This window comes from Bombina bombina, chromosome 2 (genome assembly GCF_027579735.1).
Source record: "Bombina bombina isolate aBomBom1 chromosome 2, aBomBom1.pri, whole genome shotgun sequence".
Taxonomy (NCBI): domain Eukaryota; kingdom Metazoa; phylum Chordata; class Amphibia; order Anura; family Bombinatoridae; genus Bombina; species Bombina bombina.
In genome coordinates, this window is record NC_069500.1 from 875,507,178 (window position 1) to 875,532,717 (window position 25,540).

The 25,540-nt window shown below is 40.0% G+C and overlaps 1 protein-coding gene across 4 annotated transcripts in view; it reads left to right on the forward strand.

Moving 5' to 3' along the window:
* PSD3 (pleckstrin and Sec7 domain containing 3) overlaps window positions 1-25,540 on the forward strand; it is a 1,090,324-nt gene that overhangs the window by 310,742 nt on the left and 754,042 nt on the right. The window contains exon 1 of one of the 4 annotated variants that reach the window (XM_053703214.1): window positions 3,472-3,606. The exons of the other annotated variants lie outside the window; for them this stretch is intronic. The gene's annotated coding sequence lies outside the window, so the exon portion shown is untranslated. Of the gene's footprint in view, window positions 1-3,471; window positions 3,607-25,540 lie in introns of those variants that run through there. 4 annotated transcript variants of the gene reach the window in all.

Here is a 25,540-nt window from a genome sequence, read left to right on the forward strand (position 1 = left end):
ACACACTACACATAGGGGCCGATTTATCAAGGGCCGAATGGCCCCTGATGCGCCTGTTTCCATGTGAGCAGCAGTTATGAATTAGCGGTCTTAAGATTGCTGCTCCTTAACTGTTCCGGTGCCTCTGAGGCTGCGGACATCAATTGTATTATCCATTGTATTATCCATCCCTATGAAGAAAGCTAACATACTTATTTTCCATAATATGTAAATATTTAAATGTTTTACAGTTTCCAACATTTTGGTTCTTTAAGAAAGACCTCAGTAACTTCTGAAATGTTGGAATGTTGTAGATTAAGAGTGGAGCGGTATTTTGTGCTCCTGCTCGCACGTTAACTCTGCTAGATGGAGGCTTTTTGCGCATTGGGTAGCACGTGTATTACAAGTTGAAAGTTAAGTTTTCGCATGAGTGCTATAACCCGACGCGCGCAAAATGCCTAACACCCTACTCGCGTTCAAACCAAAGTGTGCTAACCCGACATGAAATATGAATATTTCACATTCCAATGTTCTTCACATAGCATATATGTTCTATTAATTTTTAAATATATATATATATATAAAGGATGGATTTTTGGTAAAATATCTCTCTCTCTCTCTCTCTCTCTCTCTCTCTCTCTCTCTCTCTCTCTCTCTCTCTCTCTATATATATATATATATATATTGAGAGAGAGAGAGAGAGAGAACACAGAGAAAATAGAGCACTATAAATATGAATGTCCCAAAATTTGGAGTACTGATCCAGTGTAAGTAGGGGGGAGAGAAAGTAGTCCTTCACGCGCAGCCTGATCCCAAAGGAGAGATGGAGTTCACCTAAGGTTAGGGAAACTTCCAAGGAAAATCTGGAACAGAAGAGGGAAGGGCGCACAGCAAAGGAAACCTTCTTGGTGTAGTATGTAATTTACACTTGAAACTGTTCTACAAAATGAAGCCAAATGAACACTCACGTGTTTCTACCTCAACTCCTATGAGGTATGGATAAGACACTGTGTGGTAGATATCCACTGGAGAAGGCAGCTTAGTCCCCTTGATTTTCTTTGTCAGCATACGTTCCGTTCCCTTCCCATCCTCACCTCGCCAGCAGAAGATGAACCGCTCCGAAAGGGGGGGATGAACAATCTGTGTGGAATGGGGTTATGGCGACCCTTAAGGGGAAATGGGGGAATATGTGCCAGTCTCTTGTATCTGCCAGCTATACATTCAAACATACAGCAAGGTCTCAGTTCCTCCCTCTCTGGAGTAGCCTGCACAATGAGACTTGTCTCAAATCTAAAACACGGAAAAAATACAGCGCTACAAATACAAGTAACAGTAATGTCCTGAAATTGTAGGTCTCCCCAGAAAAGGCCTACAGAGTGTTTTTGACTAGGCAAGAGAGACACATTGCAGCTGAACTGAGAAAAGCTGATAAAAAGGTCAATATAGCCCCACTCTATACAGATTGCCTATCCCCCTTACAAAGTGGTTTATCTTCTGCTTGCAAGGTGAGGACTAGATCTGAGGAGGGGACGCATGCTGGAAAGGAGGAGGATTAAGCTGTATTTTTCAGTGGCTGTCTGCCACACAGTGTCTTATCCATACCTCATAGAAGTTAAGGTGGAAACACGTGAGTGTCCATTTGGCTTTATTCTTTAGATCATCTTCAAGTTTACTTTACATACTACACCAGGAAGGTCTCTTTTGCTGTGCGCCCTATATATATATATATATATATATATACATATACACACACACACACGTTATAGAAAATAAGTATGCTTGCTTGGTTTGTAATGATTTACTGCCACCAAATGACATACACAAACGTTACATAAAAGAGAAAAGATTTTTGAAGCAGATTAAACAAAAACAAATAGAGTAGAATGGCCCTGCTTCAAATGAGCTTGCTATCTACAGGTGTGTATGTTTGTAATAATATACATACACATACACACTATATGGCCAAAATTATATTAAAACCTCTCCCTACTTATTATTGAGGTCAGGTGTTTCAACCACACCCATTGCTAGCAGGTGCATACAATTCAACACATAACTATGAAATCTCCAGAAGCAAACATTGGCAATACAGTGGATCACACTAAAAAGCTCAGTGACACCTTTGGCACATACCATTTTGTGAAATTTCTGCTCTACTAGATCTGTTTTGATCAATTTGAAGTGCTATTATAGTGAAATAAAAGCATTTAAGAGCAACGATAACCCAACTAGTTGTAAACCACTCAAACACACAAAGTGGGATCCTCAAGTGCTGAAGCAGGTATTGCATAAAAATCACGCTTCACTGTTTGATAGTCTAATGGTGAAATTGGGGAGTGGCTGATGCCAGGAAAATACTACCCGGGTTCTATAGTTCCTCCTGTAATGTTTGGTCGAGGAGGGATAATGGTCAGGGGCTATTTTGCAGAGTTTGGGTTTGGCCCCTTTGTTCCAATGAAAGGTCATCTTAATGCTACAGAATACAAAGACGTTTTCAACAATTGGGTGCTTCCAATTTTGTGATAACATTTCTGGGAAGGACCTTTTCTGTGACCCTGTGCACAAAGCGAGTTCCATGAAGACATTGTTTGAGTTTGGTGTGAGGAACTTGAGGAGTGGCCTGCAGAGAGCCCTGACCTCAACCCCAAAGAACACCTTTCGAATTAATTGTAATGCTGTAATCATTCATTGTGAGCAATAAAAATCTATCAAATTCTTTTTCTTAGGAATCCATGCTATATATCAGCAAAAACACTTTAATTGTTGGTATATATTGTAGCTTTAAATCAGGGATGAGGAACCTTGGCCCTCCAGATGTTTCAGAACTACATTTCCCATGATGCTCAACTGGACTTCAGAGTTCATTAGCGTCATGGGTAATGTAGTTCTGAAACATCAGGAGTGCCAAGGGTCCCCATCCCTGCTTTACAGGAAAATAGAATTATGTCCCTTTTACCTTTTCAAAGAAGGGAACACTCACAATTGTTTGGATTATCACTAATTTGGACAGATTTACAAAAAGTTTGTCACCCTTGCCTCTAGGGGTTTCAGATACTTTACATAAAAATCACATAAAGGAGAGGTACCAGCATGAAAGGAGGAATAATTATAAATAAAAAGTGCCCATACTAAAACAGATATTATTTCTGCATGCTGACTTATTTATGGTGCAATTAATACAAAACTGCCAGAACTGAAGAAATACTGGCTGTTGTTTTGTGTCAGTGTGAGACAGCTGCAGCCACTTGCCATCTAACAGATGTACAATAGAAGCATGTGGGCTTTTACTTTTCCAGGCAGCCAGGTCGTTGATAGGGGGATGGCTTCTGGATAAAGAGGAGGTCACAGGGTGCTGGAATGAGAAAAAGAGGGAGGAGGAGGGAGTGGAGAGAAAGGGAAGTGCTCTAACTTTTTTTTTTTTTTTAAAAAAAGTTGTAATCCTTGCCCAGAGCACTGTATGGGGCATTCTGGGGAAAAATGTCAGCACAATGCATCTGTGTGTGTGTGTTTCTCACACAATAGCAACAGACAGCAGAATCTCCTGATACAAGCAGGTTTGGCAAGCAGAGGGGTTCAAGAAGATTCCCCTTAACATGGGATGAATGTGCATTTGTTTTGGTGACAGAGGTAACCATGTTTATTTGCTTATTTGTTTCTGTTCAGTATTATTCATTTCTGTATCTGTTCTCTTGCACCCATTTCATAGGTTAAGTAATGTAGCTGTATAGTCTACATGTTATAGAAATAATGCTGATAATAGAAAGTAGTGTATCTTTTTATTTGTATTATTATTGACAACGCAAGATTGTAATGTTAGGCTATCAAATCCATAGACCTTTAGATAAAAAGCTTTATTTGTAAAATAAAAATAAAACCTATAAGAATTAATCTTTAGAAATTAATAAAACAATTATTATTATTTTTTTTGTTATTATTCTTACTACTACTATTATTACTACAAATAATACAGGTACACATTTCCAAATCCTGAATTCCAAAATCCAAAATTTTTCTGAAACGCAGATTTTTAAATAAATAAATAAATATTTTTTTTATTAAAAATGACCATTTCCTCTGCCCGTCAGTCACAATTTAATCTGCCTGTGTCTTTGGTTTGTTATTTTTTGTTCTAAATGCAAATGCAATTCTATGTATATTTAAAACAATGAATAATCCCTTTCTGATTACAGTACTGTATTATCTTACTGTTGGTACTATGTATACAGAAGTATTAAAGCGTATGCATATAAACTAAAGTTAGTTTTTATTATGGCATGTAAATATTGTTGCTTATACTTGTCCCATCCCCTTTCCAAACTGTCCTGTTTTACTGATTCATTTATACAAATATTCCAAATTCCAAACCATTCCAAAATTCTTTCTACGATCCTAAGCAGTTTGGATAAAGGCTTTTTTAAAAAAAAAAAAAAAACCTGTAATAACATTAAAAAATAAAATAATATTCCAACTAATACCAATACAGATAGTGTATATAAAATTAACTTACATCTACTTTTAGAGATAAGAATGACTTTAATGTAAAATTATGATTTGATGCAAATGCACAAGTTTGATGACAGGGTTACATCAATTCAATAAGCAAACCTAATTTAATAATACATAAAGTAGCTATTTAATCTATAACAAATTACTGTTTGTTTCTTAGTTTTTTTTTTTTTTAAAGGGATATGAAAACACAACATTTTTCTTTTATGATTCAGATAGTTTGCACGTACCTAGGCTGGTTCCCGCAAAGCAAAGCACTACTGGGAGCCATCTGCTGATTGGTGGTAGTACATAATATGCCTCTTGTTATTGTCTTACATGATGTGCTCAGTTAGCTCCCAGTAGTGCATTGCTGCTCCTTTAATAAAGGATACCAAGAGAACAAAGCATATTTGATAATTAAACACTTATCGACCCTGTACGTTGCTGATCTTTCTATGGGGCTTGTTTTTTTGAATAGCGGCGAGACGTCACTATTTCAGGAAGCCTGCAAGAGGGATGGAGGTTGTAATTGCATGGTCTTGCCCCTGGTGGGGAGACCCGCACTATTATAGGCAGAAAATCCCTTAGCGACCAGCAATGTACAGTATTTGTCATTGTTGTATGATCTATCTGAATCATGACAGAACTGATTGGGGTTTCATATCCCTTTAAAGGGACAGCTTACTCAAAAACAAATATCCCCTTTACTTTGTTCCCAATTATCCACTTTACCTGCTGGAGTGTATTAAATTGTTTAAAAAATATTTCTATTACCCTTATATTGGCATTTGAAATAGTTGTTTTAGCCTGTGTTATTCCCACCTATCCTGAAATTTTTTGGCCTTAAGGCCAAGCTGTGTAAACACAGCCAGTAGAAGAAATTACAGTCCCAGTGGGGTATAGAAGAGATAAGGTAGTAAAATGTTAATTTCCCGTTGTGCTCTACAAGTATTGGTGATTGGTTTATGGACAGATATAAGATAAAGTAGCATGTATATGTACACAATGTGATAAAGTAATGAGATCTGATTATACCTACAAGCTCAACTCATTTTATTAGGTTGTGGCTTCAAAACACAAAATCAGCTAATTCATATACACAAATAAGCCTTAACAAATCAAATCTCATACATTTTATACTCTGCAGCTGGTAAAAAAAGTAATTGGAAACACATTAAGGGAAATACAATGTTATAGTATACTGTCCCTTTAAGTAAAAATAGAAATACAATATTTTATTTTTTTAGGTTTCCTTATTTTAATTCTGGCACAGTGAGACTGAGTACACTGGCATTAATATTCTCTATACAGTCTGTACTGTGTACTGTAGTTCCATAGGAAGTTACAAACTTTGGAGACAATAGTATAACTGCAATAAATGATTTTCTTTAATTTATATTTAATATTTTTTCCTATTTCAGTTGCAATCTAGAGGAAATGCAGCAGTTGAATAGATGGTACACAATTCGTCGGTTTAGGTGCGTGAAAGTGCTTTATTGTTATTTTCGGGATAACCATTTTCTCCAACATAGGTGTGTCCGGTCCACGGCGTCATCCTTACTTGTGGGATATTCTCTTCCCCAACAGGAAATGGCAAAGAGCCCAGCAAAGCTGGTCACATGATCCCTCCTAGGCTCCGCCTACCCCAGTCATTCTCTTTGCCGTTGTACAGGCAACATCTCCACGGAGATGGCTTAGAGTTTTTTAGTGTTTAACTGTAGTTTTTATTATTCAATCAAGAGTTTGTTATTTTAAAATAGTGCTGGTATGTACTATTTACTCAGAAACAGAAAAGAGATGAAGATTTCTGTTTGTATGAGGAAAATGATTTTAGCACCGTAACTAAAATCCATGGCTGTTCCACACAGGACTGTTGAGAGCAATTAACTTCAGTTGGGGGAACAGTGTGCAGTCTCTTACTGCTTGAGGTATGACACATTCTAACAAGACGATGTAATGCTGGAAGCTGTCATTTTCCCTATGGGATCCGGTAAGCCATGTTTATTAAGATAGTAAATAAGGGCTTCACAAGGGCTTATTAAGACTGTAGACTTTTTCTGGGCTAAATCGATTCATTATTAACACATATTTAGCCTTGAGGAATCATTTATTCTGGGTATTTTGATATGATTATATCGGCAGGCACTGTTTTAGACACCTTATTCTTTAGGGGCTTTCCCTAATCATAGTCAGAGCCTCATTTTCGCGCCGGTATGGCGCACTTGTTTTTGAGGACAGCATGGCATGCAGCTGCATGTGTGTGGAGCTCTGATACATAGAAAAGTCTTTCTGAAGGCATCATTTGGTATCGTATTCCCCTTTGGGCTTGGTTGGGTCTCAGCAAAGCAGATTCCAGGGACTGTAAAGGGGTTAAATATAAAAACGGCTCCGGTTCCGTTATTTTAAGGGTTAAATTTGGTGTGCAATACTTTTAAGGCTTTAAGACACTGTGGTGAAATTTTGGTGAATTTTGAACAATTCCTTCATACTTTTTCGCAATTGCAGTAATAAAGTGTGTTTAGTTTAAAATTTAAAGTGACAGTAACGGTTTTATTTTAAAACGTTTTTTGTGCTTTGTTATCAAGTTTATGCCTGTTTAACATGTCTGAACTACCAGATAGATTGTGTTCTGACTGTGGGGAAACCAAGGTTCCTTCTCATTTAACTATATGTATTTTATGTCATAAAAAAATTTAGTAAAAATGATGCCCAAGATGATTCCTCAAGTGAGGGGAGTAAGCATGGTACTGCATCATCCCCTCCTTCGTCTACACCAGTCTTGCCCATACAGGAGGCCCCTAGTACATCTAGTGCGCCAATACTCCTTACTATGCAACATTTAACGGCTGTAATGGATAATTCTATCAAAAACATTTTAGCCAATATGCCCACTTATCAGCGAAAGCGCGACTGCTCTGTTTTAGAAAATTCTGTAGAGCATGAGAACGCTGATGATATGGTTTCTGAAGGGCCCCTACACCAGTCTGAGGGGGCCAGGGAGGTTTTGTCTGAGGGAGAAATTTCAGATTCAGGAAACATTTCTCAACAAGCTGAACCTGATGTGATTACTTTTAAATTTAAGTTGGAACATCTCCGCGCTCTGCTTAAGGAGGTGTTATCCAATTTGGATGATTGTGATTATCTGGTCATTCCAGAACCACTATGTAAAATGGAAAAGTTCTTAGAGGCCCCGGGGCCCCCCGAAGCTTTTCCTATATCCAAGCGGGTGGCGTACATTGTTAGTAAAGAATGGGACAGGCCCGGTATACCTTTAGTACCTCCCCCCATATTTATAAAATTGTTTTCCTATAGTCGACCCCAGAAAGGACTGATGGCAGACAGTCCCCAAGGTCGAGGGGGCGGTTTCTACTCTACACAAGCGCGCCACTATACCCATAGAAGATAGTTGTGCTTTCCAAGATCCTATGGATAAAAAATTAGAAGGTCTGCTAAAGATGTTTTGTTCAGCAAGGTTCCCTTCTACAACCAATTGCATGCATTGTCCCTGTCACTGCAGCCGCGTGTTTCTAGTTTGATGAGCTAGGAAAGGCGATTATTAGTAATTCTTCTTCTTATGAGGAGATTATGGACAGAATTCGTGCTCTTAAATTGGCTAATTCTTTCACCCTAGACGCCACCTTGCAATTGGCTAGGTTAGCGGCGAAAAAATTCTGGGTTTGCTATTGTGGCGCAGAGCGCTTTGGTTAAAATCTTGGGCAGCGGATGCGTCTTCCAAGAACAAATTGCTTGACATTCCTTTCAAGGGGAAAACACTCTTTGGCCCTGACTTGAAAGAGATTATCTCTGATATCACTGGGGGCAAGGGCCACGCCCTTCCTCAGGATAGGTCTTTTCAAGACCAAAAATAAACCTAAGTTTCGTCCCTTTCGCAGAAACGGATCAGCCCCAAGGGCTACGTCCTCTAAGCAGGAAGGTAATACTTCTCAAGCCAATCCAGCCTGGAGACCTATGCAAGGCTGGAACAAAGGAAAGCAGGCCAGGAAACCTGCCACTGCTACCAAGACAGCATGAAATGCGGGCCCCCGATCCGGGACCGGATCTGGTGGGGGGCAGACTCTCTCTCTTCGCTCAGGCTTGGGCAAGAGATGTTCTGGATCCTTGGGCGCTAGAAATAGTCTCCCAAGGTTATTCTCTGGAGTTCAAGGGGCTTCCTCCAAGGGGGAGGTTCCACAGGTCTCAGTTGTCTTCAGACCACATAAGAAGACAGGCATTCTTACATTGGGTAGAAGACCTGCTAAAAATGGGAGTGATTCATCCTGTTCCATTAGGAGAACAAGGGATGGGGTTCTACTCCAATCTGTTCATAGTTCCCAAAAAAGAGGGAACGTTCAGACCAATCTTAGATCTCAAGATCTTGAACAAGTTTCTCAAGGTTCCATCGTTCAAGATGGAAACCATTCGAACACTTCTTCCTTCCATCCAGGAAGGTCAATTCATGACCAAGGTGGATTTCAAGGATGCGTATCTACATATTCCTATCCACAAGGAACATCATCGGTTCCTAAGGTTTGCATTCCTGGACAAGCATTTCCAGTTCGTGGCGTTTTCTTTCGGATTAGCCACTGCTCCTAGGATTTTCTCATAGGTACTAGGGTCCCTTCTGGCGGTGCTAAGACCAAGGGGCATTGCTGTAGTACCTTACTTGGACGACATTCTGATTCGAGCGTCGTCCCTTCCTCAAGTAAAGGCTCACACGGACATTGTCCTGGCCTTTCTCAGATCTCACGGATGGAAAGTGAACGTGGAAAAGAGTTCTCTATCTCCGTCAACGAGGGTTCCCTTCTTGGGAACTATAATAGACTCCTTAGAAATGAGGATTTTTCTGACAGAAGCCAGAAAAACAAAACTTCTAGACTCTTGTCGGATACTTCATTCCGTTCCTCTTCCTTCCATAGCGCAGTGCATGGAAGTGATAGGTTTGATGGTAGCGGCAATGGACATAGTTCCTTTTGTGCGCATTCATCTAAGACCATTACAACTGTTCATGCTCAGTCAGTGGAATGGGGACTATTCAGACTTGTCTCCGAAGATACAAGTAAATCAGAGGACCAGAGACTCATTCCGTTGGTGGCTGTCCCTGGACAACCTGTCACAAGGGATGACCTTCCGCAGACCAGAGTGGGTCATTGTCACGACCGACGCCAGTCTGATGGGCTGGGGCGCGGTCTGGGGATCCCTGAAAGCTCAGGGTCTTTGGTCTCGGGTAGAATCTCTTCTACCGATAAATATTCTGGAACTGAGAGCGATATTCAATGCTCTCAAAGCTTGGCCTCAGCTAGCGAGGGCCAAGTTCATACATCAACCATCAGGGGGGAACAAGGAGTTCCCTAGCGATGGAAGAAGTGACCAAAATCATTCTATGGGCGGAGTCTCACTCCTGCCACCTGTCTGCTATCCACATCCCAGGAGTGGAAAATTGGGAAGCGGATTTTCTGAGTCGTCAGACATTGCATCCGGGGGAGTGGGAACTCCATCCGGAAATCTTTGCCCAAGTCACTCAACCGTGGGGCATTCCAGACATGGATCTGATGGCCTCTCGTCAGAACTTCAGAGTTCCTTACTACGGGTACAGATCCAGGGATCCCAAGGCGGCTCTAGTGGATGCACTAGTAGCACCTTGGACCTTCAAACTAGCTTATGTGTTCCCGCCGTTTCCTCTCATCCCCAGGCTGGTAGCCAGGATCAATCAGGAGAGGGCGTCGGTGATTTTGATAGCTCCTGCGTGGCCACGCAGGACTTGGTATGCAGATCTGGTGAATATGTCATCGGCTCCACCATGGAAGCTACCTTTGAGAGACCTTCTTGTTCTAGGTCCGTTCGACCCACTCCAGCTGACTGCTTGGAGATTGAACGCTTGATCTTATCAAAGCGAGGGTTCTCAGATTCTGTTATTAATACTCTTGTTCAGGCCTGAAAGCCTGTAACCAGAAAAATTACCACATAATTTGGTATATCTGTTGGTGTGAATCTGCAGGATTCCCTTGGGACAAGGTTAAGATTCCTAAGAGTCTATCCTTCCTTCGAGAAGGATTGGAAAAAGGATTATCTGCAAGTTCCTTGATGGGACAGATTTCTGCCTTGTCTGTGTTACTTCACAAAAAGCTGGCAGCTGTGCCAGATGTTCTAGCCTTTGTTCAGGCTCTGGTTAGAATCAAGCCTGTTTACAAAATTTTGACTCCTCCTTGGAGTCTCAACCTAGTTCTTTCAGTTCTTCAGGGGGTTCCGTTTGAACCCTTACATTCCGTTGATATTAAGTTATTATCTTGGAAAGTTTTGTTTTTGGTTGCAATTTCTTCTGCTAGAAGAGTTTCAGAATTATCTGCTCTGCAGTGTTCTTCTCCTTATCTGGTGTTCCATGCAGATAAGGTGGTTTTGCGTACTAAACCTGGTTTTCTTCCAAAAGTTGTTTCTAGCAAAAACATTAACCAGGAGATAGTTGTGCCTTCTTTGTGTCCTAATCCAGTTTCAAAGAAGGAACGTTTGTTGCACAACTTGGATGTAGTTCGTGCTCTCAAATTTTACTTAGCAGCTACTAAGGATTTCAGACAAACTTTGTCTTTGTTTGTTGTTTATTCTGGTAAACGGAGAGGTCAAAAAGCAACTTCTACCTCTCTCTCCTTCTGGATTAAAAGCATTATCCGATTGGCTTATGAGACTGCCGGACGGCAGCCTCCTGAAAGAATCACAGCTCACTCCACTAGGGCTGTGGCTTCCACATGGGCCTTCAAGAACGAGGCTTCTGTTGATCAGATATGTAAGGCAGCGACTTGGTCTTCACTGCACACTTTTTCTAAATTTTACAAATTTGATACTTTTGCTTCTTCTGAGGCTATTTTTGGGAGAAAGGTTTTGCAAGCCGTGGTGCCTTCCATTTAGGTGACCTGATTTGCTCCCTCCCTTCATCCGTGTCCTAAAGCTTTGGTATTGGTTCCCACAAGTAAGGATGACGCCGTGGACCGGACACACCTATGTTGGAGAAAACAGAATTTATGTTTACCTGATAAATTACTTTCTCCAACGGTGTGTCCGGTCCACGGCCCGCCCTGGTTTTTTTTTTAATCAGGTCTGATAATTTATTTTCTTTAACTACAGTCACCACGGTAACATATGGTTTCTCCTATGCAAATATTCCTCCTTAACGTCGGTCGAATGACTGGGGTAGGCGGAGCCTAGGAGGGATCATGTGACCAGCTTTGCTGGGCTCTTTGCCATTTCCTGTTGGGGAAGAGAATATCCCACAAGTAAGGATGACGCCGTGGACCGGACACACCGTTGGAGAAAGTAATTTATCAGGTAAACATAAATTCTGTTTTTTACCATCACCTGTGTAATTAGCTTACAAAGAGGATTTTACTGCATGTGACACAGCACCACTAGATTTTGATCAATATGTACTTGATAAACAGATAGGTTGTGTTATGTACAAAATCATGAAAATGATGATTTTACTCAGAAGTTGATACACTGTCTCACAGCTTGTTTTAGAGTATACTCATCTAATGATCTGCTGAGTCTCTTAAAAATCTAGCTCCAAAAAGTACAATATGTAAAAATGTGTGTGTTTTTGTATATATACATGTGTGTGTAGTCTGTATAATAACATCTCACATGTGTATATATGTATATCTATTATATATACAATTAATTAAAGGGACAGTGTAGTGCAAAAATGACATGCTCTCATTGGTTAAGGCTTTTCATTTTTGCAGTTCTTACACTGAAGCTGTATGTGGTTTAATCTTTGTGAAGGGGTTAAACTTTCAGAAATGCTAGGATTTATTATCACTTTAAAGGTCCATTATATTGCATATGCTTTTAACTAATCATATGTGAAAAAAAAATATTATACATATATTGTCCCTTTAATGTCCATTTAACTATTTTCATAGGCTTAAAGGGACACTGAACCCCAATTTTTTTCTTTCGTGATTCAGATAGAGCATGAAATTTTAAGCAACTTTCTAATTTACTCCTGTTATCAAATGTTCTTCATTCTCTTGGTATCTTTATTTGAAATGCAAGAATGTAAGTTTATATGCCGGCCCATTTTTGGTGAACAACCTGGGTTGTTCTTGCTGATTGGTGGATAAATCCATCCACCAATAAAAAAGTGCTATCCAGAGTCTGAACCAAAAAAAAAAAGCTTAGATACCTTCTTTTTCAAATAAAGATAGCAAGAGAACGAAGAAAAATTGTGCTTAAAATTGCATGCTCTATCTAATTCATGAAATAAAACATTTGGGTTCAGTGTCCCTTTAAAGCTGTAGCCCAATAGGCATTTTGATACTTTTGCCAATAGGTGGGCTTCAAGAGTTTTTAACATAACCTGAACAATGCAGTGCTAATGTGTTAGATTATTTTATTATTGCACTAATGCATGCAAATTCCTGTGAAGTGCAGCATAATATTTTTTTGCTGGATTTTTAAGTTTAAAATCATTCCAAACTGTTTGAATTTCCAGTGATAACTCGATTATCTAACACTTTTTAAACATATTCAGGCTATGAAAACACCTTCTTAGGGCCGCAACCAACGATTATTTTCATAATCGATTAATCGGCCGATTATTTTTTCGATTAATCGACTAATCGGATAAAAAGAAAATAAATAATAGTTTTCTATGTTTTAAATAAAATCCACATAATGAGTGTTACAAATATAAACTTCAGACTAAAACTTTACATTAACACAACTGTTTCTTCAATTTTTAAGCAGCAGAGCACAGTTTTATAATTAAACAAAACAAAACCACAAACTGTTTGAAAAGAGGTAGAACTAGAAAGAGTTAGACTTAATAAGTATCACTTAATAACATTCTGTTGTTCACTCTTTCAGAAACTTTGCATTGAAATGCAAACATCTCAACATGTCCACATGCTTCTGGCTAAGTAAGGCTGGTTCTCTGTTTGCAGCTATATTTCCTGTAGCAGAGAAAAGGCTGTTGAGGTGTATAAGTAGGGTTTTGCCAATTTCACCAAAGTGGGATATTTATCTTTGTTAGCTCTTCACCAATGCAAAGTGTTTTCTACCTTGGCAAGGGGCCTCTCAATAAAGTAACCCTTGACTTCATTCTAACATAAAAATATCTTGAATATCTATATGCAATGGTAAATAACCAGCAATAAGGTTAGGTGAAATATCTAGTCCGCTCTAAAAAAATAACGAATATATACTTATAAAGGTTGAATCTGGTACATATGACAATTTATTAAAAATATAAAAAAAAATTAATAAAAACAAAATCAAAAGCGCTAAGGTCTGTATATCAATAACAGGACAAAGCCTTACACATTTATTTATACAGTACATATAATCAGCAATAGCAAGCAATACGCTAATAATTGTGCAAGCAGATAACAGTGAACATCAATTTAAATAACTCCCATCAATCTAGGTGCAAGGTGTAAACAACAAGCTTGGCACTATATCATGAAAAGCATAGTTCCAAATCACCAGATTTAATATAAACAATCCAAATAATGACTATTTATATCTGGGTTGCACATAAGCCAGGGGTAGTTGTAAACGTATACTGTCCTGAAAAAGTGAAAAGTAGACATCTGTAGACGTCCTTTAGGCTAAGGGCTAGATTTATTAAAGCTGAGGCGTACAGGGGCGAGTATACGCGCTCCTGTACGCCTCAGCTCACCTGTGGCGGGGCGAAAATACCCGCAGGTATTCGGCATTGCACACAAGCGCAATTTTGCGCTCGCGTGCAATCCCACCCCCTGCCAATCACGCGCGGGCAGGAGCTGTCAATCTCCTCGGTCTGACTAGACCGAGGAGATTGATTTTCGCCAGATTAGAGGTGGCGAAGAGGCTCAGGAAGCAGCGGTCTGGTGACCGCTGCTTGATAAATGACGGCGAGCAAGTTCTTTAGAGAACTTGCTGCCGTAGGGGCTTAATAAATCTAGCCCTAAGGATTTAACCATAAAACACAATACCATGTGCAGGAGCTCATTGGAGTGAAGCAGCTGGTGTTGTGCACAGACCAACTAATTGCAAACCAACTAATCGATTATGAGATTCGTTGACAACTATTTTCATAATCGATTATTATCGATTATGACGATTAGTTGTTGCAGCTCTACACCTGCTATACCATAAATGGAGACAATGTCAGAAAATATTCCTTGGATGTTTGCAAGTTTTTAGTTTTTTTTCTAGTTTTCATTTCTTTTTTTCATTAAATGTTTAAGTTGTTGCACATGCTCAGCTCGTATGGTAATAAAGAATTTTTTTAAACACAAAATATACGATATATGAAAAACAAACATTGTTCAGTTCTGATCTCAATGAAGTGTTTAAAGTTTAAAGGGACACTCTTCTGTAAAATTGGTTCTCCCTTATGTATTTCCAATTAGTTGTTTTACCAGCTGCAGAGTATTAAATATATGGGAAAGTGCTGCTTTGGGTTTATTTTTGTATTCAAAATAGCTGGTTTTGATTAATAAATAGTTTTCACTTGAGCGAAAAGCTGAACTTAGGATATTGCGTACGCGATAAACACATATGCTCTATTTATTCATAAATACATATTTCTGTATATATCTGATGGTATTTTGGAACTATATATAATATATATATATATAGTCTATATCCAATAAGGGACTGCACTCGCTGGATTTGGTTAAAGAAACCTTTATTTCTCCAACATTGGTGTGTCCGGTCCACGGCGTCATCCATAACTTGTGGGAATATTCTCTTCCCCAACAGGAAATGGCAAAGAGCACAGCAAAAGCTGTCCATATAGTCCCTCCTAGGCTCCGCCCACCCCAGTCATTCTCTTTGCCTGCTGAACAAGCAGCATCTCCACGGAGATGGTGAAGAGTATGTGGTTTAGTTGTAGTTTTTTATTCTACTATCAAGAGTTTGTTATTTTAAAATAGTGCTGGTATGTACTATTTACTCTGAAACAGAAAAAGATGAAGAGTTCTGTTTGTGAGAGGAATATGATTTTAGCAGCAGTAACTAAAATCGTTTGCTGTTTCCACATAGGACTGTTGAGATGAGATAACTTCAGTTGGGGGAAATAGTTGGCAGACTTTTCTGCTTAAGGTATGACTAGCCATATTTCTAACAAGACTGAGTAATGCTGGAAGGCTGTCATTTTCCCCATCATGGGGACCGGTAAGCCATTTTCTTAGTCTCAAACAGAATAAAGGGCTTAATAGGGGCTATAAAACTGGTAGACACTTTTATGGGCTAGATCGATTGCTTTATTTGGGCATTTTATACAGCTTGAAGTTGAAATTCACACTTTATAACTTTGGGGAACGTTTTTTTATGTCAGGCACTGGTTTAGACACCTTCCCAGTCAGGAAGGGCCTTCTATGTAGTAGGCAGAGCCTCATTTTCGCGCCATTACTGCGCAGTTACTTTTGAGAGCAGGACATGCAGCTGCATGTGTGTGGGTCTGGAAGTGGTTGAAAAGGTTCCTAGAAGGCTTCATTTGGTATCGTATACCCCCCTGGGTTTGGTAAAGTCACAGCAAAGGCTGTAGCTGGGACTGTAGAGGGGTTAAAACTGTAAACGGCTCCGGTTTCGTTTTCATTTTAAGGGTTAAAGGTCTGAAATTTGGGGTGCAACGCTTTGAATGCTTTAAGACACTGTGGTAAAAATTTGGTTAAAATTGAACAATTCCTTCATAGTTTTTCACATATTCAGTAAAAAAGTGTGCCCTGTTTAAAATTTAAAGAGACAGTAATGGTTTTGTTTTAAAACGGTTTTTGTATTTTATTGACAAGTTTAAGCCTGTTTAACATGTCTGTGCCTTCAGATAAACTATGTTCTGTATGTATGGAAGCCAATGTGCCTCCCCCTTCAAAATTGTGTGATAATTGTGCCATAGCGTCCAAACAAAGTAAGGACAGTACTGCCACAGATAGTAAAGTTGCCCAAGATGATTCATCAGATGAAGGGAGTAGACATAGTTCTACATCATCTCCTTCTGTGTCTACACCAGTTTTGCCCACGCAGGAGGCCCCTAGTACTTCTAGCGCGCCAATGCTTGTTACTATGCAACAATTGACGGCAGTAATGGATAACTCCATAGCAAATATTTTATCCAAAATGCCTGCATTTCAGAGAAAGTGCGATTGCTCTGTTTTAAACACTGTAGAGCAGGAGGGCGCTGATGATAATTGCTCTGTCATACCCTCACACCAATCTGAAGTGGCCATGAGGGAGGTTTTGTCAGATGGGGAAATTTCTGATTCAGGTAGAATTTCTCAACAGGCAGAACCTGAAGTTGTGACATTTAAATTTAAATTAGAGCATCTCCGCGCACTGCTTAAGGAGGTGCTATCTACTCTGGATGATTGTGACAACCTGGTCATTCCAGAAAAATTGTGCAAGATGGACAAGTTCCTAGAGGTTCCGGTGCACCCCGACGCTTTTCCTATACCCAAGCGGGTGGCGGACATAGTGAATAAGGAGTGGGAGAAGCCCGGCATACCTTTTGTCCCCCCTCCTATATTTAAGAAATTATTTCCTATGGTCGACCCCAGAAAGGACTTATGGCAGACAGTCCCTAAGGTCGAGGGGGCAGTTTCTACACTAGCTAAGCGCACTACTATTCCTATCGAGGATAATTGTGCTTTCAAAGATCCTATGGATAAAAAATTGGAGGGTTTGCTTAAAAAGATTTTGGTACAGCAAGGTTACCTCCTGCAACCTATTTTGTGCATTATTCCTGTCACTACAGCAGCGTGGTTCTGGTTCGAGGAACTAGAAAAGTCGCTCAGTAGAGAGACTCCGTATGAGGAGGTTATGGACAGAATTCACACACTTAAGTTAGCTAATTCCTTTATTTTAGATGCCACTTTGCAGTTAGCTAGATTAGCGGCGAAAAATTCAGGGTTTGCAATTGTGGCGCGCAGAGCGCTCTGGCTAAAGTCTTGGTCAGCGGATGTATCTTCCAAGACAAAGTTGCTTAATATCCCTTTCAAGGGTAAAACCCTTTTTGGGCCAGAATTGAAAGAGATTATCTCAGACATCACTGGGGGTAAGGGTCACACCCTCCCACAAGATAGGCCTTTCAAGGCCAAGAATAAGTCTCATTTTCGTTCCTTTCGCAATTTCAGGAACGGACCGGCCTCCAACTCTGCAGCCTCTAGACAAGAGGGTAATGCTTCGCAAACCAAACCAGCTTGGAAACTGATGCAAGCCTGGAACAAGGGTAAGCCAAGAAGCCTGCTGCTGCTACCAAAACATCATGAAGGAGTAGCCCCCGATCCGGGACCGGGTCTAGTAGGGGGCAGACTCTCTCTCTTCGCTCAGGCTTGGGCAAGAGATGTTCAGGATCCCTGGGCACTAGAAATAGTTTCTCAGGGTTATCTTCTGGAATTCAAGGAACTACCCCCAAGGGGAAGGTTCCACATGTCTCACTTATCTTCAAACCAAATAAAGAGACAGGCATTCTTACATTGTGTAGAAGACCTGTTAAAAATGGGAGTGATACACCCAGTTCCAACTGTGGAACAAGGAATGGGGTTTTACTCAAATCTTTTTGTAGTTCCCAAAAAAGAGGGAACTTCTGACCAATTCTGGATTTAAAGATTCTAAACAAATTTCTCAGAGTGCCATCGTTCAAAATGGAAACTTTTCGAACGATTTTACCTTCAATCCAGGAGGGTCAATTTATGACTACCGTGGATCTAAAGGATGCGTATCTACATATTCCTATCCACAAAGATCATCATCAGTTCCTAAGGTTCGCCTTTCTGGACAAACATTACCAGTTTGTGGCTCTCCCATTCGGGCTAGCCACTGCTCCAAGTATTTTCACAAAGGTACTCGGGTCCCTTCTAGCGGTTCTAAGAGCAAGGGGCATTGCAGTGGCACCTTACTTGGACGGCATTCTGATACAAGCGTCGTCTCTTTCAAATCGAAGGCTCACACAGACATCGTTCTGGCCTTTCTCAGATCTCACGGGTGGAAGGTGAACATAGAAAAGAGTTCCCTGTCTCCGTCGACAAGAGTTCCTTTCTTGGGGACAATAATAGATTCTTTAGAAATGAAGATTTTCCTGACAGATGTCAGAAAGTCAAAACTTCTAAACGCTTGTCAAGTTCTTCACTCTGTTCCACGACCTTCCATAGCTCAGTGCATGGAAGTAGTAGGGTTGATGTTTGCAGCAATGGACATAGTTCCTTTTGCGCAAATTAATCTAAGACCATTACAACTGTGCATGCTGAAACAGTGGAATGGGGACTATACAGACTTGTCTCCAGTGATTCAAGTAGATCAGCAGACCAGAGACTCACTCCGTTGGTGGCTAACCCAGGATCACCTGTCCCAGGGAATGAGCTTCCGCAGACCAGAGTGGGTCATCGTCACGACCGACGCCAGTCTAGTGGGCTGGGGCGCGGTCTGGGACTCCCTGAAAGATCAGGGTCTATTGTCTCGGGAAGAGTCTCTTCTCCCGATAAACATTCTGGAACTGAGAGCGATATTCAATACTCTCAGGGCTTGGCCTCAACTAGCAAAGGCCAGATTCATAAGATTCCAATCAGACAACATGACGACTGTTGCTTACATCAACCATCAGGGGGGAATAAGGAGTTCCCTGGCGATGAGAGAAGTGACCAAAATCATAAAATGGGCGGAGGATCAATCCTGCCACCTATCTGCGATCCACATCCCAGGAGTGGAAAACTGGGAGGCGGATTATCTGAGTCGTCAGACATTCCATCCGGGGGAGTGGGAACTCCACCCGGAGATATTTGCCCAGTTGACTCAATTATGGGGCATTCCAGACATGGATCTGATGGCGTCTCGTCAGAACTTCAAGGTTCCTTGCTACGGGTCCAGATCCAGGGATCCCAAGGCGACTCTAGTGGATACATTAGTAGCGCCTTGGGCCTTCAACCTAGCTTATGTGTTTCCACCGTTTCCTCTCATTCCCAGGCTGGTAGCCAGGATCAAACAGGAGAGGGCCTCGATGATCTTGATAGCTCCTGCGTGGCCACGCAGGACTTGGTATGCAGACCTGATGAATATGTCATCGGCTCCACCATGGAAGCTACCTTTGAGACAGGATCTTCTAGTACAGGGTCCATTCGAACATCCAAATCTAGTTTCCCTCCAGCTGACGGCTTGGAAATTGAACGCTTGATTTTATCTAAGCGTGGGTTTTCGGATTTTGTGATAGATACTCTGGTACAAGCCAGAAAACCTGTAACTAGAAAAATTTACCATAAAATATGGAAAAGATATATCTGTTGGTGTGAATCCAAGGGATTCTCATGGAGTAAGATCAAAATTCCTAGGATCCTTTCTTTTCTTCAAGAAGGTTTGGATAAGGGATTATCAGCGAGTTCTCTAAAGGGACAGATTTCTGCTTTATCTGTCTTGTTACACAAACGACTGGCAGCTGTGCCAGATGTTCAAGCTTTTGTTCAGGCTTTGGTCAGGATCAAGCCTGTTTACAGACCTTTGACTCCTCCCTGGAGTCTGAATTTAGTTCTTTCAGTTCTTCAAGAGGTTCCGTTTGAACCTCTACATTCCATAGATATCAAGATGTTATCTTGGAAAGTTCTGTTTTTGGTTGCAATTTCTTCTGCTAGAAGAGTTTCTGAGTTATCTGCTCTGCAGTGTAATCCGCCCTATCTGGTGTTCCATTCAGATAAGGTTGTTTTGCGTACTAAACCTGGTTTCCTTCCAAAGGTTGTTTCCAACAAGAATATTAACCAGGAAATAGTTGTGCCTTCTTTGTGTCCGAATCCAGTTTCAAAGAAGGAACGTTTGTTACACAATTTAGATGTAGTTCGTGCTTTAAAGTTCTATTTAGAAGCAACAAAGGATTTCAGACAAACGTCTTCTCTGTTTGTCGTTTATTCTGGCAAGAGGAGAGGTCAAAAAGCTACTGCTACCTCTCTTTCCTTTTGGCTGAAAAGCATCATCCGATTGGCTTATGAGACTGCCGGACGGCAGCCTCCCGAACGCATCACAGCTCACTCTACTAGGGCTGTGGCTTCCACATGGGCCTTCAAGAACGAGGCTTCTGTTGATCAGATATGTAAGGCAGTGACTTGGTCTTCCCTGCACACTTTTGCCAAATTCTACAAATTTGATACTTTTGCTTCTTCGGAGGCTATTTTTGGGAGAAAGGTTTTGCAAGCCGTGGTGCCTTCCGTTTAGGTAACCTGATTGGCTCCCTCCCTTCATCCGTGTCCTAAAGCTTTGGTATTGGTTCCCACAAGTTATGGATGACGCCGTGGACCGGACACACCAATGTTGGAGAAAACCGAATTTATGCTTACCTGATAAATTACTTTCTCCAACGGTGTGTCCGGTCCACGGCCCGCCCTGGTTTTTTAATCAGGTTTGATGAATTTCTTTCTTTAACTACAGTCACCACGGCACCCTATGGTTTCTCCTGTTTTTCTCCTGTCCGTCGGTCGAATGACTGGGGTGGGCGGAGCCTAGGAGGGACTATATGGACAGCTTTTGCTGTGCTCTTTGCCATTTCCTGTTGGGGAAGAGAATATTCCCACAAGTTATGGATGACGCCGTGGACTGGACACACCGTTGGAGAAAGTAATTTATCAGGTAAGCATAAATTCTGTTATATTTATTATGGTAATGTTTCTGGGTTCACAGACCCCTTCCTCAGACCAGATGTTTGTGAACCCCGAAACGTTACCATAATAAAGATATAAAGGTTTCTTTAACCAAATCCAGCGAGTGCAGTCCCTTATTGGATATAGACTGTATACTTGATTGACTTTGCACCCTGGTGGATGACCACACAGCATTGGGAGTGCAGACACAAACGGTGGATATATATATATATATATATATATATATAGATATATAGATATATAGATAGATATACACACACATGATTATATGTAGGTATAGATATATACAGATATATATATATATAAATATGAATATCTATTTAAAAATACTTAGAAAATATTCTGTAATAAGTAGGGCATTGGAATCTGAAATATTTACAGTAAATACACACTAGCACTTACACTTATATACAGTACACTTAAACTTATATACAGTACATGTTGTCTATATGTTTTTACATATGTATTTATGTGTATATATGTCTGTACAGTGTAAATACATATATACACATATAGATACATATGTACACACATACATATTTAGACATGTATGTGTGTATCTCTATGTTAAAGTCCTTTGCCTGCCTTTTTTTTTTTCCTAACACCTGAGAACTCATATCTTTGAGCCTTAAAGGGCCATAATACCCAAATGTTTAAACACTTGAAAGTGATGCAGCATAGCTGTAAAAAGCAGACTAGAAAATATCACCTGAACATCTCTATGTAAAAAAGAAAGATATTTTACCTCAAAAGTTCCTCAGTAACCACCTCCCATTGTAAAGGATTTCTAAGCAGCATTTTAGTGTGTCTGTCCTGGGACATCTGAAGGGACTAGCATCGTGCACTCTCATATTATTTCACCAATCAGGTAAAGGAAGCTTACTATGAAATCTTATGAGAGTTAAGTCAAATCTCATGAGATCACAGTAAGAGTTCATGACCTCAGCACTGCTGATGCTGATTGGCTGCTGTTCATTTCTTCATTTTTTTTTATTTTTACCTGCAGCTGGCTGCAGCTGAGTATAACTTTTTACACAGAACTTACTCTGCTGAGCTGAGGAAATTGTGAGGTAAAATATCTTCCTTTTTTACATAGAGATGCTCAGGTGATATTTTCCTGTCAGCTTTTTACAGTTATACTTCATCAGTTTCAAGTGATTTAGCATATGAGTATTATGTCCCTTTAATAACTGTTTTGTGCTATTTTTTTGAATATTTTTTATTAGTGTTATTATGAGAGTAACTGTTCTTTGTAATGCATGTAATGTGTTTTGTGACACTTTTTTGTTTTGCAAAACAGTTAACCAGTGCCCTGAGGACGTGATAATCATTGTAACGTAAATCACGCTTGCTCTCAAGCGATCACATTTGCTTTCAACTTGTAATATGAGCGGAAAACCTGACATGCGCAAACAGCCTCGATAAACCTCTTATTGCTCTAGCAATACTGTTAACGCGCCACTAGTAATCTGACCCTCAATGGGCTGAGCCTACATGAAGAGTACATGTGATTATCTTATCTCTCTCTATAAACATGGACCCTCTTATCTCTATATATTAACACATTTTTAGGTACTGAAATATGTGTTACATATAGTCGTCTGCAACGCTTGTGGTGTGGTTCCTAAGCATGAGTTTACCTCTGAGTTTAAAGGGATATGAAACCCAAAATGTTTCTTTTATGATTCAGATAGAGCATGTGATTTTAAACAACTTTCTAATTTTCTTCTTTTATCAGTTTTTCTTCATTCTCTTGGTATCTTTTGAAAAGCAGGAAAGGGCTGGTCCATTTCCGGAGCACTATATGGCAGCAGCTTTGCAAGAATGTTATTCATTTGCAAAAGCACTAGATGGCAGCAATATGTCCTGACATGTACTGCTCCAAATGCTTTTTAAAATGTTATACTGTGTCTGAATTACATTTTTTTTTTCCGGTTTCATATCCCTTTAATTTCTTTGTGAGGGTTAAACACATAGTTATCTAGGGTCAGGTATACAGAAATTGGAAGCTTTAACCAGTTAGAGGGTACATGTTTTCACGAGAATGTCCCTTTAACCCCTTAACGACCTTAGACGTGCCAATTACGTCCTCCAAAAAACTACCTTTAACGACCAAGGACGTGCCTGCCACGTCCTCTGGGGTTGGAAGCGCTGGAAGCGATCCTAAAGTTTTTGAAAAAATTAACGTTTTTTTTATCGCATTTGACGATGAAATGGTGGCATGAAATATAACAAAATGGGTCTAGATCAATACTTTGGGTTGTCTACTAAAAAAAAATATATATGTGAAGGGTTATTCAGAGATTCCTGACAGATATCAGTGTTCCAATGTAACTATTGCTAATTTTGAAAAGGAAAAAAAAATGGTTTGGAAATAGTGCTACTTGTATTTATATCCTTATAACTTGCAAAGATCATGTAAACATTGGGTATTTCTAAACTGAGGACAAAATTTAGAAACTATTTAGCGTGGGTGTTTTTTGGTGATTGTAGATGTGTAACAGATTTTGGAGGTCAAAGTTAGAAAAAGTGGGGTTTTTTTTCATTTTTTCATCATATTTTATAAAAAAAATTATAGTAAATTTTAAGATATGATGAAAACAATGGTATCAGAAATTCCATTTAATTGCGAGAAAAACGGTATATAATATGTGTGGGTACAGTAAATGAGTAAGAGGAAAATTACAGCTAAACACAAACACTGCAGAAATATAAAAATAGCCCTGGTCCCAAATGGTCAACAAATAGAAAAGTGTTCTGGTCACTAAGGGGTTAAATATACTGTATAAAGATTTATAGTTTTTATATATTTGCAACCAGTTTTTTATGCTGTTAAGTACATACACAAATGTCATTTTTTTTAGATTTAGCCACTCCATTTTATCCCGTTCACACCGTTTAAAGCTTAGAATAAAAATAATTGCTTTGCTTTGTGACAATTCTGCCTGTTATCTTTTGTTAGAAGGGGGTTAAGACAGACAAACAGAAACCAAACTATCCTGCCAAAATCTGCAATCTCTTCTTGGCTGCATACCCTGTTCACTGAAGCATACAGGCCTGAGTAATGCTACTGCTTACTGTGAGCAAGATTACAAGTCGCGCGGCAAATCAGTTGCGAAAACTCTGTGCACGTTATGGCTTTTTCACATTTTTGGTTGCGCAGGTATTACAAGTTGCAAAATAAGTTATTTTGCCCGCGCGTTAAGATGTGTAATGCAAACCGCAAAATCGTGTGTGTGTGTTCATGTATTCCCCCATAGAAGTCAATGAAGAAGACAAATAGAAAAGAAAAGAAAAACTAATATGTTGTGCAAAGCCCATAACGTATTCTTTTCGTTAAGTGTACATGAAAATGCAAATATTTCATATTGCGAAAATGTTTTAGCAACGGAATATGTTCTATTTATTTTTATATTAATATTTCTCTATATATTTGATATTTAGACTGATATATCTATTTATAGCGAGATGTGTATATGAATATATATTTGCCTAGATATCTCGAGATCTATATGCGAACATCGCATTGAAAATCTGTCTGAGATATTGTTTAAGGTGCATAAGATTTTAATTTAAAATCTTTTCATTATCTCCATAGTTAAACATATGTCTATACGTATAAATCCATGTTTCCATCTAAAGGGGAGGAGAGTCCACGGCTTCATTCATTACTTGGGGGAATAAGAACCTGGCCACCAGGAGAAGGCAAAGAAACCCCAGCCAAAGGCTTAAATACCTCCCCCACTTCCCTCACCCCCCAGTCATTCTTTGCCTTTCGTCACAGGAGAATGGCAGAGAAGTGCAGAAGATTATAGAGGGTAGGTACTCTTCGCATTGGGACTGGAGTTTTAAGTAGCCCTTTCAGCCCCTCAGTGAGAGCCTGGGTAAAAGTTAGAGTCCGGAAATGCAGGGAGAGTGTTCCTGCAACACCATCCCGACTCTTATTAACAGCTCCATTAGCAATCAGCGTTGTCGAACTTCGCTTCGCTGCCTGCTTTCTACACTCATGTCCATGTCGGGAGCGAGGCTACTAACCTGTCACACTTGAAGGGCCGTGTTCCTGTTCCACGGCGTAGATTCTGGTAAGATCGTTTCATTTTTTATTACATGATGATAACACAGAAGACAGGGTCACAGTGTGGCGCCTTTTATCTTTATAGAATCTAGGGTTAATATTCCTGGAGAGGAAATTATTGAACAAGGGGGTTTATACATGATATTGTTTATTGTATCATTGCTGTGTTATGTGCGAGATGGGGCTCTGGCAATATGTCGAACGTCCAGGTTAATTAGGGGAGTGTTGCGTGGCCTTTTTTGGCGTGTTTTTCTCCTTAGTGCAGGGGCGGTCCTGCTAGGCATTCCATGTGACCGAGTGGGGCGGTCTCTGTTGATCAGTGGTGCAGGAGACGTAACAGTTTCTGAATTCCGGGTCAGAGAAGGTGGTGAGTGCCCCAGCCATTGAGTTA